The 14,553-nt window shown below is 45.7% G+C and overlaps 10 non-coding genes across 10 annotated transcripts; all 10 read left to right on the top strand.

Annotated features, from left to right (window-relative positions):
* Window positions 1–80: 80 nt before the first annotated feature.
* On the top strand, window positions 81–151 carry trnag-gcc (transfer RNA glycine (anticodon GCC)). The gene has a single exon. It is a non-coding gene; the product is annotated as a tRNA-Gly (tRNA).
* Window positions 152–1,555: 1,404 nt separating this feature from the next.
* Window positions 1,556–1,626, top strand: trnag-gcc (transfer RNA glycine (anticodon GCC)). Its single transcript has one exon. It is a non-coding gene; the product is annotated as a tRNA-Gly (tRNA).
* Window positions 1,627–3,030: 1,404 nt separating this feature from the next.
* trnag-gcc (transfer RNA glycine (anticodon GCC)) lies at window positions 3,031–3,101 on the top strand. The gene has a single exon. It is a non-coding gene; the product is annotated as a tRNA-Gly (tRNA).
* Window positions 3,102–4,504: 1,403 nt separating this feature from the next.
* On the top strand, window positions 4,505–4,575 carry trnag-gcc (transfer RNA glycine (anticodon GCC)). The gene has a single exon. It is a non-coding gene; the product is annotated as a tRNA-Gly (tRNA).
* Window positions 4,576–5,978: 1,403 nt separating this feature from the next.
* Window positions 5,979–6,049, top strand: trnag-gcc (transfer RNA glycine (anticodon GCC)). The gene has a single exon. It is a non-coding gene; the product is annotated as a tRNA-Gly (tRNA).
* Window positions 6,050–7,453: 1,404 nt separating this feature from the next.
* On the top strand, window positions 7,454–7,524 carry trnag-gcc (transfer RNA glycine (anticodon GCC)). Its single transcript has one exon. It is a non-coding gene; the product is annotated as a tRNA-Gly (tRNA).
* A 1,402-nt stretch (window positions 7,525–8,926) lies between these two features.
* Window positions 8,927–8,997, top strand: trnag-gcc (transfer RNA glycine (anticodon GCC)). Its single transcript has one exon. It is a non-coding gene; the product is annotated as a tRNA-Gly (tRNA).
* Window positions 8,998–10,399: 1,402 nt separating this feature from the next.
* Window positions 10,400–10,470, top strand: trnag-gcc (transfer RNA glycine (anticodon GCC)). The gene has a single exon. It is a non-coding gene; the product is annotated as a tRNA-Gly (tRNA).
* A 1,404-nt stretch (window positions 10,471–11,874) lies between these two features.
* trnag-gcc (transfer RNA glycine (anticodon GCC)) lies at window positions 11,875–11,945 on the top strand. Its single transcript has one exon. It is a non-coding gene; the product is annotated as a tRNA-Gly (tRNA).
* Window positions 11,946–13,349: 1,404 nt separating this feature from the next.
* Window positions 13,350–13,420, top strand: trnag-gcc (transfer RNA glycine (anticodon GCC)). Its single transcript has one exon. It is a non-coding gene; the product is annotated as a tRNA-Gly (tRNA).
* The last annotated feature ends 1,133 nt before the right edge of the window (window positions 13,421–14,553 follow it).

Raw genomic sequence — 14,553 nt, 5'->3', positions numbered from 1 at the left:
TTTGTTGTTCTTCGTCTTTTATTAACAAAAATTAAACACTAATTGCACTATCTTTAAACTTGAATGTGTTCGTAAGGTGAGCATTGGTGGTTCAGGGGTAGAATTCTCGCCTGCCACGCGGGAGACCCGGGTTCGATTCCCGGCCAATGCAGTGTTTATGGAAGTATTTCAGAAAGCGTGTATTTAAAAATTAAACTTCCCGACTGTTTCAAGAGCGTATACAGAGAGGAGCGGCTGTTAAATGAGCGGGGGCACAGATATCCTTCGGTACAAAGAGCGGGAGCAGTGAGGATCGCTTGTAACGTGAGGGAGTAAAGGATTTGAGTTATTTTTCAAATAGCACGAGCAGAGGGAAGCGGCAATTTAAAAAGCGAGAACACACAGGAGTTGCTGTTTGCAGCACGGCAGCAGAGATGAGCGGGTGTTGAAAGAGCTGGAGCAAGTCTGGGCGGCAGTTTAATAAGGAGGAGCAGAAAGGAGCGGCGGTACCGTTTCCTCGAGCTGTGGCGATTTTCAATAATTCCATCAATGCAATATCTCCAACTTTGCAAATCACACCAAGCTGGGTTGCAGTGCGAGCTGCTAGGAGGCTGCAGCGGAATTGGACAGATTCGGTGGATGGCAGATGCCATATAATGAAGATAAGTGTGAGTTTATCCACTTTGGTGGCAAAACCTTGAAGGTAGAATGTTATCTGAATGTTGACCGATTTGTAAAAGCGGAGGGGTATTGAGACCTGGGTATTTTGGTACATCAGTCGTTGAAGTCTTTCATACATACAGGTACAGCATGCAGTAAAGGAAGCCAAATGTCATGCTGGCCTTCATAGCGAGGAGATTAGGGTATCGGAGCATGGAGACTTGTACAGCACCTTGCTGAGACCAGACCTTGAGTATTGTGTGCAGTTATGATCATCTAATCTGAGGAAGGACATTCTTGCTTTTGAGGGAGTGTAGCGAATATTCACCAGATTGATTCCAGGGATGGCAGGACTGACATGAAGAAAGACTGGATCGACGAGGCTTATACTCGCTGGAATTTAGAAGAATGAGAGGGGAGCTCATAGAAACATTTAAAATTTGGTCGGGAATGGACATGTTTGATGGCGTAAAAAGGTTCCCGCAGTCCGAATAAAGGAAGCCCAGTACCAGCGGTCACTGTCTAAGGATAAAGTGTAAACCATTTAGGACCGACACGAGGAGCATCTTCTTCACTCAGATCATTGTGAACCTGTGGAATTCTGTACCACAGAAAGATGTGGAAGCCAGTTGGATAGATATACTCAAAAGACAGTAAGATATGGCCCTTATGGCTAAAGTGATCAAGGGGCATGGAGAGAAATCAGGAAGGGGAAGTGAAGTTGCATGCTCAGCCATGATCATATTGAATGGTGGTGCTGGCTGGAAGGGACGAATGGCCTACTCCTGCACCTACTTTCTAAGTTTCTATGTTTCTATCTTCAGAATATGAGGTGCTTTGTTGTTCTTCGCCTTTTATTAACAAAAATTAAACACTAATTGCACTATCTTTAAACTTGAATGTGTTCGTAAGGTGAGCATTGGTGGTTCAGGGGTAGAATTCTCGCCTGCCACGCGGGAGACCCGGGTTCGATTCCCGGCCAATGCAGTGTTTATGGAAGTATTTCAGAAAGCGTGCATTTAAAAATTAAACTTCCCGACTGGTTTCAAGAGCGGACACAGAGAGGAGCGGCTGTTAAATGAGCGGGGGCACAGATATCCTTCGGTACAAAGAGCGGGAGCAGTGAGGATCGCTTGTAACGTGAGGGAGTAAAGGATTTGAGTTATTTTTCAAATAGCACGAGCAGAGGGAAGCAGCAATTTAAAAAGCGAGACACACAGGAGTGGCTGTTTGCAGCACGGCAGCAGAGATGAGCGGGTGTTGAAAGAGCCGGAGCAAGTCTGGGCGGCAGTTTAATAAGGAGGAGCAGAAAGGAGCGGCGGTACCGTTTCCTCAAGCTGTGGCGATTTTCAATAATTCCATCAATGTAATATCTCCAACTTTGCAAATCACACCAAGCTGGGTTGCAGTGCGAGCTGCTAGGAGGCTGCAGCGGAATTGGACAGATTCGGTGGATGGCAGATGCCATATAATGAAGATAAGTGTGAGTTTATCCACTTTGGTGGCAAAACCTTGAAGGTAGAATGTTATCTGAATGTTGACCGATTTGTAAAAGCGGAGGGGTATTGAGACCTGGGTATTTTGGTGCATCAGTCGTTGAAGTCATTCATACATACAGGTACAGCATGCAGTAAAGGAAGCCAAATGTCATGCTGGCCTTCATAGCGAGGAGATTAGGGTATCGGAGCATGGAGACTTGTACAGCACCTTGCTGAGACCAGACCTTGAGTATTGTGTGCAGTTATGATCATCTAATCTGAGGAAGGACATTCTTGCTTTTGAGGGAGTGTAGCGAATATTCACCAGATTGATTCCAGGGATGGCAGGACTGACATGAAGAAAGACTGGATCGATGAGGCTTATACTCGCTGGAATTTAGAAGCATGAGAGGGGAGCTCATAGAAACATTTAAAATTTGGTCGGGAATGGACAGGTTTGATGGCGTAAAAAGGTTCCCGCAGTCCGAATAAAGGGAGCCCAGTACCAGCGGTCACTGTCTAAGGATAAAGTGTAAACCATTTAGGACCGACACGAGGAGAATCTTCTTCACTCAGATCATTGTGGACCTGTGGAATTCTGTACCACAGAAAGATGTGGAAGCCAGTTGGATAGATATACTCAAAAGACAGTAAGATATGGCCCTTATGGCTAAAGTGATCAAGGGGCATGGAGAGAAATCAGGAAGGGGAAGTGAAGTTGCATGCTCAGCCATGATCATATTGAATGGTGGTGCTGGCTGGAAGGGACGAATGGCCTACTCCTGCACCTACTTTCTAAGTTTCTATGTTTCTATCTTCAGAATATGAGGTGCTTTGTTGTTCTTCGCCTTTTATTAACAAAAATTAAACACTAATTGCACTATCTTTAAACTTGAATGTGTTCGTAATGTGAGCATTGGTGGTTCAGGGGTAGAATTCTCGCCTGCCACGCGGGAGGCCCGGGTTCTATTCCCGGCCAATGCAGTGTTTATGGAAGTATTTCAGAAAGCGTGCATTTAAAAATTAAACTTCCCGACTGTTTCAAGAGCGTACACAGAGAGGAGCGGCTGTTAAATGAGCGGGGGCACAGATATCCTTCGGTACAAAGAGCGGGAGCAGTGAGGATCGCTTGTAACGTGAGGGAGTAAAGGATTTGAGTGATTTTTCAAATAGCACGAGCAGAGGGAAGCGGCAATTTAAAAAGCGAGACACACAGGAGTGGCTGTTTGCAGCACGGCAGCAGAGATGAGCGGGTGTTGAAAGAGCGGGAGCAAGTCTGGGCGGCAGTTTAATAAGGAGGAGCAGAAAGGAGCGGCGGTACCGTTTCCTCGAGCTGTGGCGATTTTCAATAATTCCATCAATGTAATATCTCCAACTTTGCAAATCACACCAAGCTGGGTTGCAGTGCGAGCTGCTAGGAGGCTGCAGCGGAATTGGACAGATTCGGTGGATTGCAGATGCCATATAATGAAGATAAGTGTGAGTTTATCCACTTTGGTGGCAAAACCTTGAAGGTAGAATGTTATCTGAATGTTGACCGATTTGTAAAAGCGGAGGGGTATTGAGACCTGGGTATTTTGGTACATCAGTCGTTGAAGTCATTCATACATACAGGTACAGCATGCAGTAAAGGAAGCCAAATGTCATGCTGGCTTTCATAGCGAGGAGATTAGGGTATCGGAGCATGGAGACTTGTACAGCACCTTGCTGAGACCAGACCTTGAGTATTGTGTGCAGTTATGATCATCTAATCTGAGGAAGGACATTCTTGCTTTTGAGGGAGTGTAGCGAATATTCACCAGATTGATTCCAGGGATGGCAGGACTGACATGAAGAAAGACTGGATCGACGAGGCTTATACTCGCTGGAATTTAGAAGAATGAGAGGGGAGCTCATAGAAACATTTAAAATTTGGTCGGGAATGGACAGGTTTGATGGCGTAAAAAGGTTCCCGCAGTCCGAATAAAGGAAGCCCAGTACCAGCGGTCACTGTCTAAGGATAAAGTGTAAACCATTTAGGACCGATACGAGGAGCATCTTCTTCACTCAGATCATTGTGAACCTGTGGAATTCTGTACCACAGAAAGATGTGGAAGCCAGTTGGATAGATATACTCAAAAGAGAGTGAGATATGGCCCTTACGGCGAAAGTGATCAAGGGGCATGGAGAGAAATCAGGAAGGGGAAGTGAAGTTGCATGCTCAGCCATGATCATATTGAATGGTGGTGCTGGATGGAAGGGACGAATGGCCTACTCCTGCACCTACTTTCTAAGTTTCTATGTTTCTATCTTCAGAATATGAGGTGCTTTGTTGTTCTTCGCCTTTTATTAACAAAAATTAAACACTAATTGCACTATCTTTAAACTTGAATGTGTTCGTAATGTGAGCATTGGTGGTTCAGGGGTAGAATTCTCGCCTGCCACGCGGGAGGCCCGGGTTCTATTCCCGGCCAATGCAGTGTTTATGGAAGTATTGCAGAAAGCGTGCATTTAAAAATTAAACTTCCCGACTGTTTCAAGAGCGTACACAGAGAGGAGCGGCTGTTAAATGAGCGGGGGCACAGATATCCTTCGGTACAAAGAGCGGGAGCAGTGAGGATCGCTTGTAATGTGAGGGAGTAAAGGATTTGAGTTATTTTTCAAATAGCACGAGCAGAGGGAAGCGGCAATTTAAAAAGCGAGACACACAGGAGTGGCTGTTTGCAGCACGGCAGCAGAGATGAGCGGGTGTTGAAAGAGCGGGAGCAAGTCTGGGCGGCAGTTTAATAAGGAGGAGCAGATAGGAGCGGCGGTACCGTTTCCTCGAGCTGTGGCGATTTTCAATAATTCCATCAATGTAATATCTCCAACTTTGCAAATCACACCAAGCTGGGTTGCAGTGCGAGCTGCTAGGAGGCTGCAGCGGAATTGGACAGATTCGGTGGATGGCAGATGCCATATAATGAAGATAAGTGTGAGTTTATCCACTTTGGTGGCAAAACCTTGAAGGTAGAATGTTATCTGAATGTTGACCGATTTGTAAAAGCGGAGGGGTATTGAGACCTGGGTATTTTGGTACATCAGTCGTTGAAGTCATTCATACATACAGGTACAGCATGCAGTAAAGGAAGCCAAATGTCATGCTGGCCTTCATAGCGAGGAGATTAGGGTATCGGAGCATGGAGACTTGTACAGCACCTTGCTGAGACCAGACCTTGAGTATTGTGTGCAGTTATGATCATCTAATCTGAGGAAGGACATTCTTGCTTTTGAGGGAGTGTAGCGAATATTCACCAGATTGATTCCAGGGATGGCAGGACTGACATGAAGAAAGACTGGATCGATGAGGCTTATACTCGCTGGAATTTAGAAGAATGAGAGGGGAGCTCATAGAAACATTTAAAATTTGGTCGGGAATGGACAGGTTTGATGGCGTAAAAAGGTTCCCGCAGTCCGAATAAAGGAAGCCCAGTACCAGCGGTCACTGTCTAAGGATAAAGTGTAAACCATTTAGGACCGACACGAGGAGAATCTTCTTCACTCAGATCATTGTGGACCTGTGGAATTCTGTACCACAGAAAGATGTGGAAGCCAGTTGGATAGATATACCCAAAAGAGAGTGAGATATGACCCTTACGGCTAAAGTGATCAAGGGGCATGGAGAAAAATCAGGAAGGGGAAGTGAAGTTGCATGCTCAGCCATGATCATATTGAATGGTGGTGCTGGCTGGAAGGGACGAATGGCCTACTCCTGCACCTACTTTCTAAGTTTCTATGTTTCTATCTTCAGAATATGAGGTGCTTTGTTGTTCTTCGCCTTTTATTAACAAAAATTAAACACTAATTGCAGTATCTTTAAACTTGAATGTGTTCGTAACGTGAGCATTGGTGGTTCAGGGGTAGAATTCTCGCCTGCCACGCGAGAGACCCGGGTTCGATTCCCGGCTAATGCAGTGTTTATGGAAGTATTTCAGAAAGCGTGTATGTAAAAATTAAACTTCCCGACTGTTTCATGAGCGTACACAGAGAGGAGCGGCTGTTAAATGAGCGGGGGCACAGATATCCTTCGGTACAAAGAGCGGGAGCAGTGAGGATCGCTTGTAACGTGAGGGAGTAAAGGATTTGAGTTATTTTTCAAATAGCACGAGCAGAGGGAAGCGGCAATTTAAAAAGCGAGAACACACAGGAGTGGCTGTTTGCAGCACGGCAGCAGAGATGAGCGGGTGTTGAAAGAGCGGGAGCAAGTCTGGGCGGCAGTTTAATAAGGAGGAGCAGAAAGGAGCGGCGGTACCGTTTCCTCGAGCTGTGGCGATTTTCAATAATTCCATCAATGTAATATCTCCAACTTTGCAAATCACACCAAGCTGGGTTGCAGTGCGAGCTGCTAGGAGGCTGCAGCGGAATTGGACAGATTCGGTGGATGGCAGATGCCATATAATGAAGATAAGTGTGAGTTTATCCACGTTGGTGGCAAAACCTTGAAGGTAGAATGTTATCTGAATGTTGACCGATTTGTAAAAGCGGAGGGGTATTGAGACCTGGGTATTTTGGTACATCAGTCGTTGAAGTCATTCATACATACAGGTACAGCATGCAGTAAAGGAAGCCAAATGTCATGCTGGCCTTCATAGCGAGGAGATTAGGGTATCGGAGCATGGAGACTTGTACAGCACCTTGCTGAGACCAGACCTTGAGTATTGTGTGCAGTTATGATCATCTAATCTGAGGAAGGACATTCTTGCTTTTGAGGGAGTGTAGCGAATATTCACCAGATTGATTCCAGGGATGGCAGGACTGACATGAAGAAAGACTGGATCGACGAGGCTTATACTCGCTGGAATTTAGAAGAATGAGAGGGGAGCTCATAGAAACATTTAAAATTTGGTCGGGAATGGACAGGTTTGATGGCGTAAAAAGGTTCCCGCAGTCCGAATAAAGGAAGCCCAGTACCAGCGGTCACTGTCTAAGGATAAAGTGTAAACCATTTAGGACCGACACGAGGAGAATCTTCTTCACTCAGATCATTGTGAACCTGTGGAATTATGTACCACAGAAAGATGTGGAAGCCAGTTGGATAGATATACTCAAAAGACAGTGAGATATGGCCCTTACGGCTAAAGTGATCAAGGGGCATGGAGAGAAATCAGGAAGGGGAAGTGAAGTTGCATGCTCAGCCATGATCATATTGAATGGTGGTGCTGGCTGGAAGGGACGAATGGCCTACTCCTGCACCTACTTTCTAAGTTTCTATGTTTCTATCTTCAGAATATGAGGTGCTTTGTTGTTCTTCGCCTTTTATTAACAAAAATTAAACACTAATTGCAGTATCTTTAAACTTGAATGTGTTCGTAACGTGAGCATTGGTGGTTCAGGGGTAGAATTCTCGCCTGCCACGCGGGAGACCCGGGTTCGATTCCCGGCCAATGCAGTGTTTATGGAAGTATTTCAGAAAGCGTGTATTTAAAAATTGAACTTCCCGACTGTTTCATGAGCGTACACAGAGAGGAGCGGCTGTTAAATGAGCGGGGGCACAGATATCCTTCGGTATAAAGAGCGGGAGCAGTGAGGATCGCTTGCAACGTGAGGGAGTAAAGGATTTGAGTTATTTTTCAAATAGCACGAGCAGAGGGAAGCGGCAATTTAAAAAGCGAGAACACACAGGAGTGGCTGTTTGCAGCACGGCAGCAGAGATGAGCGGGTGTTGAAAGAGCGGGAGCAAGTCTGGGCGGCAGTTTAATAAGGAAGCAGAAAGGAGCGGCGGTACCGTTTCCTCGAGCTGTGGCGATTTTCAATAATTCCATCAATGTAATATCTCCAACTTTGCAAATCACACCAAGCTGGGTTGCAGTGCGAGCTGCTCGGAGGCTGCAGCGGAATTGGACAGATTCGGTGGATGGCAGATGCCATATAATGAAGATAAGTGTGAGTTTATCCACTTTGGTGGCAAAACCTTGAAGGTAGAATGTTATCTGAATGTTGACCGATTTGTAAAAGCGGAGGGGTATTGAGACCTGGGTATTTTGGTACATCAGTCGTTGAAGTCATTCATACATGCAGGTACAGCATGCAGTAAAGGAAGCCAAATGTCATGCTGGCCTTCATAGCGAGGAGATTAGGGTATCGGAGCATGGAGACTTGTACAGCACCTTGCTGAGACCAGACCTTGAGTATTGTGTGCAGTTATGATCATCTAATCTGAGGAAGGACATTCTTGCTTTTGAGGGAGTGTAGCGAATATTCACCAGATTGATTCCAGGGATGGCAGGACTGACATGAAGAAAGACTGGATCGACGAGGCTTATACTCGCTGGAATTTAGAAGAATGAGAGGGGAGCTCATAGAAACATTTAAAATTTGGTCGGGAATGGACAGGTTTGATGGCGTAAAAAGGTTCCCGCAGTCCGAATAAAGGAAGCCCAGTACCAGCGGTCACTGTCTAAGGATAAAGTGTAAACCATTTAGGACCGACACGAGGAGCATCTTCTTCACTCAGATCATTGTGAACCTGTGGAATTCTGTACCACAGAAAGATGTGGAAGCCAGTTGGATAGATATACTCAAAAGGCAGTGAGATATGGCCCTTACGGCTAAAGTGATCAAGGGGCATGGAGAGAAATCAGGAAGGGGAAGTGAAGTTGCATGCTCAGCCATGATCATATTGAATGGTGGTGCTGGCTGGAAGGGACGAATGGCCTACTCCTGCACCTACTTTCTAAGTTTCTATGTTTCTATCTTCAGAATATGAGGTGCTTTGTTGTTCTTCGCCTTTTATTAACAAAAATTAAACACTAATTGCAGTATCTTTAAACTTGAATGTGTTCGTAACGTGAGCATTGGTGGTTCAGGGGTAGAATTCTCGCCTGCCACGCGGGAGACCCGGGTTCGATTCCCGGCCAATGCAGTGTTTATGGAAGTATTTCAGAAAGCGTGTATTTAAAAATTGAACTTCCCGACTGTTTCATGAGCGTACACAGAGAGGAGCGGCTGTTAAATGAGCGGGGGCACAGATATCCTTCGGTATAAAGAGCGGGAGCAGTGAGGATCGCTTGCAACGTGAGGGAGTAAAGGATTTGAGTTATTTTTCAAATAGCACGAGCAGAGGGAAGCGGCAATTTAAAAAGCGAGAACACACAGGAGTGGCTGTTTGCAGCACGGCAGCAGAGATGAGCGGGTGTTGAAAGAGCGGGAGCAAGTCTGGGCGGCAGTTTAATAAGGAAGCAGAAAGGAGCGGCGGTACCGTTTCCTCGAGCTGTGGCGATTTTCAATAATTCCATCAATGTAATATCTCCAACTTTGCAAATCACACCAAGCTGGGTTGCAGTGCGAGCTGCTCGGAGGCTGCAGCGGAATTGGACAGATTCGGTGGATGGCAGATGCCATATAATGAAGATAAGTGTGAGTTTATCCACTTTGGTGGCAAAACCTTGAAGGTAGAATGTTATCTGAATGTTGACCGATTTGTAAAAGCGGAGGGGTATTGAGACCTGGGTATTTTGGTACATCAGTCGTTGAAGTCATTCATACATGCAGGTACAGCATGCAGTAAAGGAAGCCAAATGTCATGCTGGCCTTCATAGCGAGGAGATTAGGGTATCGGAGCATGGAGACTTGTACAGCACCTTGCTGAGACCAGACCTTGAGTATTGTGTGCAGTTATGATCATCTAATCTGAGGAAGGACATTCTTGCTTTTGAGGGAGTGTAGCGAATATTCACCAGATTGATTCCAGGGATGGCAGGACTGACATGAAGAAAGACTGGATCGACGAGGCTTATACTCGCTGGAATTTAGAAGAATGAGAGGGGAGCTCATAGAAACATTTAAAATTTGGTCGGGAATGGACAGGTTTGATGGCGTAAAAAGGTTCCCGCAGTCCGAATAAAGGAAGCCCAGTACCAGCGGTCACTGTCTAAGGATAAAGTGTAAACCATTTAGGACCGACACGAGGAGCATCTTCTTCACTCAGATCATTGTGAACCTGTGGAATTCTGTACCACAGAAAGATGTGGAAGCCAGTTGGATAGATATACTCAAAAGGCAGTGAGATATGGCCCTTACGGCTAAAGTGATCAAGGGGCATGGAGAGAAATCAGGAAGGGGAAGTGAAGTTGCATGCTCAGCCATGATCATATTGAATGGTGGTGCTGGCTGGAAGGGACGAATGGCCTACTCCTGCACCTACTTTCTAAGTTTCTATGTTTCTATCTTCAGAATATGAGGTGCTTTGTTGTTCTTCGCCTTTTATTAACAAAAATTAAACACTAATTGCACTATCTTTAAACTTGAATGTGTTCGTAACGTGAGCATTGGTGGTTCAGGGGTAGAATTCTCGCCTGCCACGCGGGAGACCCGGGTTCGATTCCCGGCCAATGCGGTGTTTATGGAAGTATTTCAGAAAGCGTGTATGTAAAAATTGAACTTCCCGACTGTTTCAAGAGCGCACACAGAGAGGAGCGGCTGTTAAATGAGCGGGGGCACAGATATCCTTCGGTACAAAGAGAGGGAGCAGTGAGGATCGCTTGTAACGTGAGGGAGTAAAGGATTTGAGTTATTTTTCAAATAGCACGAGCAGAGGGAAGCGGCAATTTAAAAAGCGAGAACACACAGGAGTGGCTGTTTGCAGCACGGCAGCAGAGATGAGCGGGTGTTGAAAGAGCGGGAGCAAGTCTGGGCGGCAGTTTAATAAGGAGGAGCAGAAAGGAGCGGCGGTACCGTTTCCTCGAGCTGTGGCGATTTTCAATAATTCCATCAATGTAATATCTCCAACTTTGCAAATCACACCAAGCTGGGTTGCAGTGCGAGCTGCTAGGAGGCTGCAGCGGAATTGGACAGATTCGGTGGATGGCAGATGCCATATAATGAAGATAAGTGTGAGTTTATCCACTTTGGTGGCAAAACCTTGAAGGTAGAATGTTATCTGAATGTTGACCGATTTGTAAAAGCGGAGGGGTATTGAGACCTGGGTATTTTGGTACATCAGTCGTTGAAGTCATTCATACATACAGGTACAGCATGCAGTAAAGGAAGCCAAATGTCATGCTGGCCTTCATAGCGAGGAGATTAGGGTATCGGAGCATGGAGACTTGTACAGCACCTTGCTGAGACCAGACCTTGAGTATTGTGTGCAGTTATGATCATCTAATCTGAGGAAGGACATTCTTGCTTTTGAGGGAGTGCAGCGAATATTCACCAGATTGATTCCAGGGATGGCAGGACTGACATGAAGAAAGATTGGATCGACTAGGCTTATACTCGCTGGAATTTAGAAGAATGAGAGGGGAGCTCATAGAAACATTTAAAATTTGGTCGGGAATGGACAGGTTTGATGGCGTAAAAAGGTTCCCGCAGTCCGAATAAAGGAAGCCCAGTACCAGCGGTCACTGTCTAAGGATAAAGTGTAAACCATTTAGGACCGACACGAGGAGAATCTTCTTCACTCAGATCATTGTGAGCCTGTGGAATTATGTACCACAGAAAGATGTGGAAGCCAGTTGGATAGATATACTCAAAAGACAGTGAGATATGGCCCTTACGGCTAAAGTGATCAAGGGGCATGGAGAGAAATCAGGAAGGGGAAGTGAAGTTGCATGCTCAGCCATGATCATATTGAATGGTGGTGCTGGCTGGAAGGGACGAATGGCCTACTCCTGCACCTACTTTCTAAGTTTCTATGTTTCTATCTTCAGAATATGAGGTGCTTTGTTGTTCTTCGCCTTTTATTAACAAAAATTAAACACTAATTGCAGTATCTTTAAACTTGAATGTGTTCGTAACGTGAGCATTGGTGGTTCAGGGGTAGAATTCTCGCCTGCCACGCGGGAGACCCGGGTTCGATTCCCGGCCAATGCAGTGTTTATGGAAGTATTTCAGAAAGCGTGTATTTAAAAATTGAACTTCCCGACTGTTTCAAGAGCGTACACAGAGAGGAGCGGCTGTTAAATGAGCGGGGGCACAGATATCCTTCGGTATAAAGAGCGGGAGCAGTGAGGATCGCTTGCAACGTGAGGGAGTAAAGGATTTGAGTTATTTTTCAAATAGCACGAGCAGAGGGAAGCGGCAATTTAAAAAGCGAGAACACACAGGAGTGGCTGTTTGCAGCACGGCAGCAGAGATGAGCGGGTGTTGAAAGAGCGGGAGCAAGTCTGGGCGGCAGTTTAATAAGGAGGAGCAGAAAGGAGCGGCGGTACCGTTTCCTCGAGCTGTGGCGATTTTCAATAATTCCATCAATGTAATATCTCCAACTTTGCAAATCACACCAAGCTGGGTTGCAGTGCGAGCTGCTAGGAGGCTGCAGCGGAATTGGACAGATTCGGTGGATGGCAGATGCCATATAATGAAGATAAGTGTGAGTTTATCCACTTTGGTGGCAGAACCTTGAAGGTAGAATGTTATCTGAATGTTGACCGATTTGTAAAAGCGGAGGGGTATTGAGACCTGGGTATTTTGGTACATCAGTCGTTGAAGTCATTCATACATACAGGTACAGCATGCAGTAAAGGAAGCCAAATGTCATGCTGGCCTTCATAGCGAGGAGATTAGGGTATCGGAGCATGGAGACTTGTACAGCACCTTGCTGAGACCAGACCTTGAGTATTGTGTGCAGTTATGATCATCTAATCTGAGGAAGGACATTCTTGCTTTTGAGGGAGTGTAGCGAATATTCACCAGATTGATTCCAGGGATGGCAGGACTGACATGAAGAAAGACTGGATCGACGAGGCTTATACTCGCTGGAATTTAGAAGAATGAGAGGGGAGCTCATAGAAACATTTAAAATTTGGTCGGGAATGGACAGGTTTGATGGCGTAAAAAGGTTCCCGCAGTCCGAATAAAGGAAGCCCAGTACCAGCGGTCACTGTCTAAGGATAAAGTGTAAACCATTTAGGACCGACACGAGGAGCATCTTCTTCACTCAGATCATTGTGAACCTGTGGAATTCTGTACCACAGAAAGATGTGGAAGCCAGTTGGATAGATATACTCAAAAGACAGTGAGATATGGCCCTTACGGCTAAAGTGATCAAGGGGCATGGAGAGAAATCAGGAAGGGGAAGTGAAGTTGCATGCTCAGCCATGATCATATTGAATGGTGGTGCTGGCTGGAAGGGACGAATGGCCTACTCCTGCACCTACTTTCTAAGTTTCTATGTTTCTATCTTCAGAATATGAGGTGCTTTGTTGTTCTTCGCCTTTTATTAACAAAAATTAAACACTAATTGCACTATCTTTAAACTTGAATGTGTTCGTAACGTGAGCATTGGTGGTTCAGGGGTAGAATTCTCGCCTGCCACGCGGGAGACCCGGGTTCGATTCCCGGCCAATGCAGTGTTTATGGAAGTATTTCAGAAAGCGTGTATGTAAAAATTGAACTTCCCGACTGTTTCAAGAGCGCACACAGAGAGGAGCGGCTGTTAAATGAGCGGGGGCACAGATATCCTTCGGTACAAAGAGCGGGAGCAGTGAGGATCGCTTGTAACGTGAGGGAGTAAAGGATTTGAGTTATTTTTCAAATAGCACGAGCAGAGGGAAGCGGCAATTTAAAAAGCGAGAACACACAGGAGTGGCTGTTTGCAGCACGGCAGCAGAGATGAGCGGGTGTTGAAAGAGCGGGAGCAAGTCTGGGCGGCAGTTTAATAAGGAGGAGCAGAAAGGAGCGGCGGTACCGTTTCCTCGAGCTGTGGCGATTTTCAATAATTCCATCAATGTAATATCTCCAACTTTGCAAATCTCACCAAGCTGGGTTGCAGTGCGAGCTGCTAGGAGGCTGCAGCGGAATTGGACAGATTCGGTGGATGGCAGATGCCATATAATGAAGATAAGTGTGAGTTTATCCACTTTGGTGGCAAAACCTTGAAGGTAGATAGAATGTTATCTGAATGTTGACCGATTTGTAAAAGCGGAGGGGTATTGAGACCTTGGTATTTTGGTACATCAGTCGTTGAAGTCATTCATACATACAGGTACAGCATGCAGTAAAGGAAGCCAAATGTCATGCTGGCCTTCATAGCGAGGAGATTAGGGTATCGGTGCATGGAGACTTGTACAGCACCTTTCTGAGACCAGACCTTGAGTATTGTGTGCAGTTATGATCATCTAATCTGAGGAAGGACATTCTTGCTTTTGAGGGAGTGTAGCGAATATTCACCAGATTGATTCCAGGGATGGCAGGACTGACATGAAGAAAGATTGGATCGACTAGGCTTATACTCGCTGGAATTTAGAAGAATGAGAGGGGAGCTCATAGAAACATTTAAAATTTGGTCGGGAATGGACAGGTTTGATGGCGTAAAAAGGTTCCCGCAGTCCGAATAAAGGAAGCCCAGTACCAGCGGTCACTGTCTAAGGATAAAGTGTAAACCATTTAGGACCGACACGAGGAGAATCTTCTTCACTCAGATCATTGTGAGCCTGTGGAATTATGTACCACAGAAAGATGTGGAAGCCAGTTGGATAGATAT

Source organism: Pristiophorus japonicus, unplaced genomic scaffold, assembly GCF_044704955.1.
Source record: "Pristiophorus japonicus isolate sPriJap1 unplaced genomic scaffold, sPriJap1.hap1 HAP1_SCAFFOLD_270, whole genome shotgun sequence".
NCBI lineage: Eukaryota > Metazoa > Chordata > Chondrichthyes > Pristiophoridae > Pristiophorus > Pristiophorus japonicus.
The sequence above is the reverse complement of the archived record's forward strand: the minus strand, read 5'-3'. Positions and strand labels throughout refer to the sequence as shown.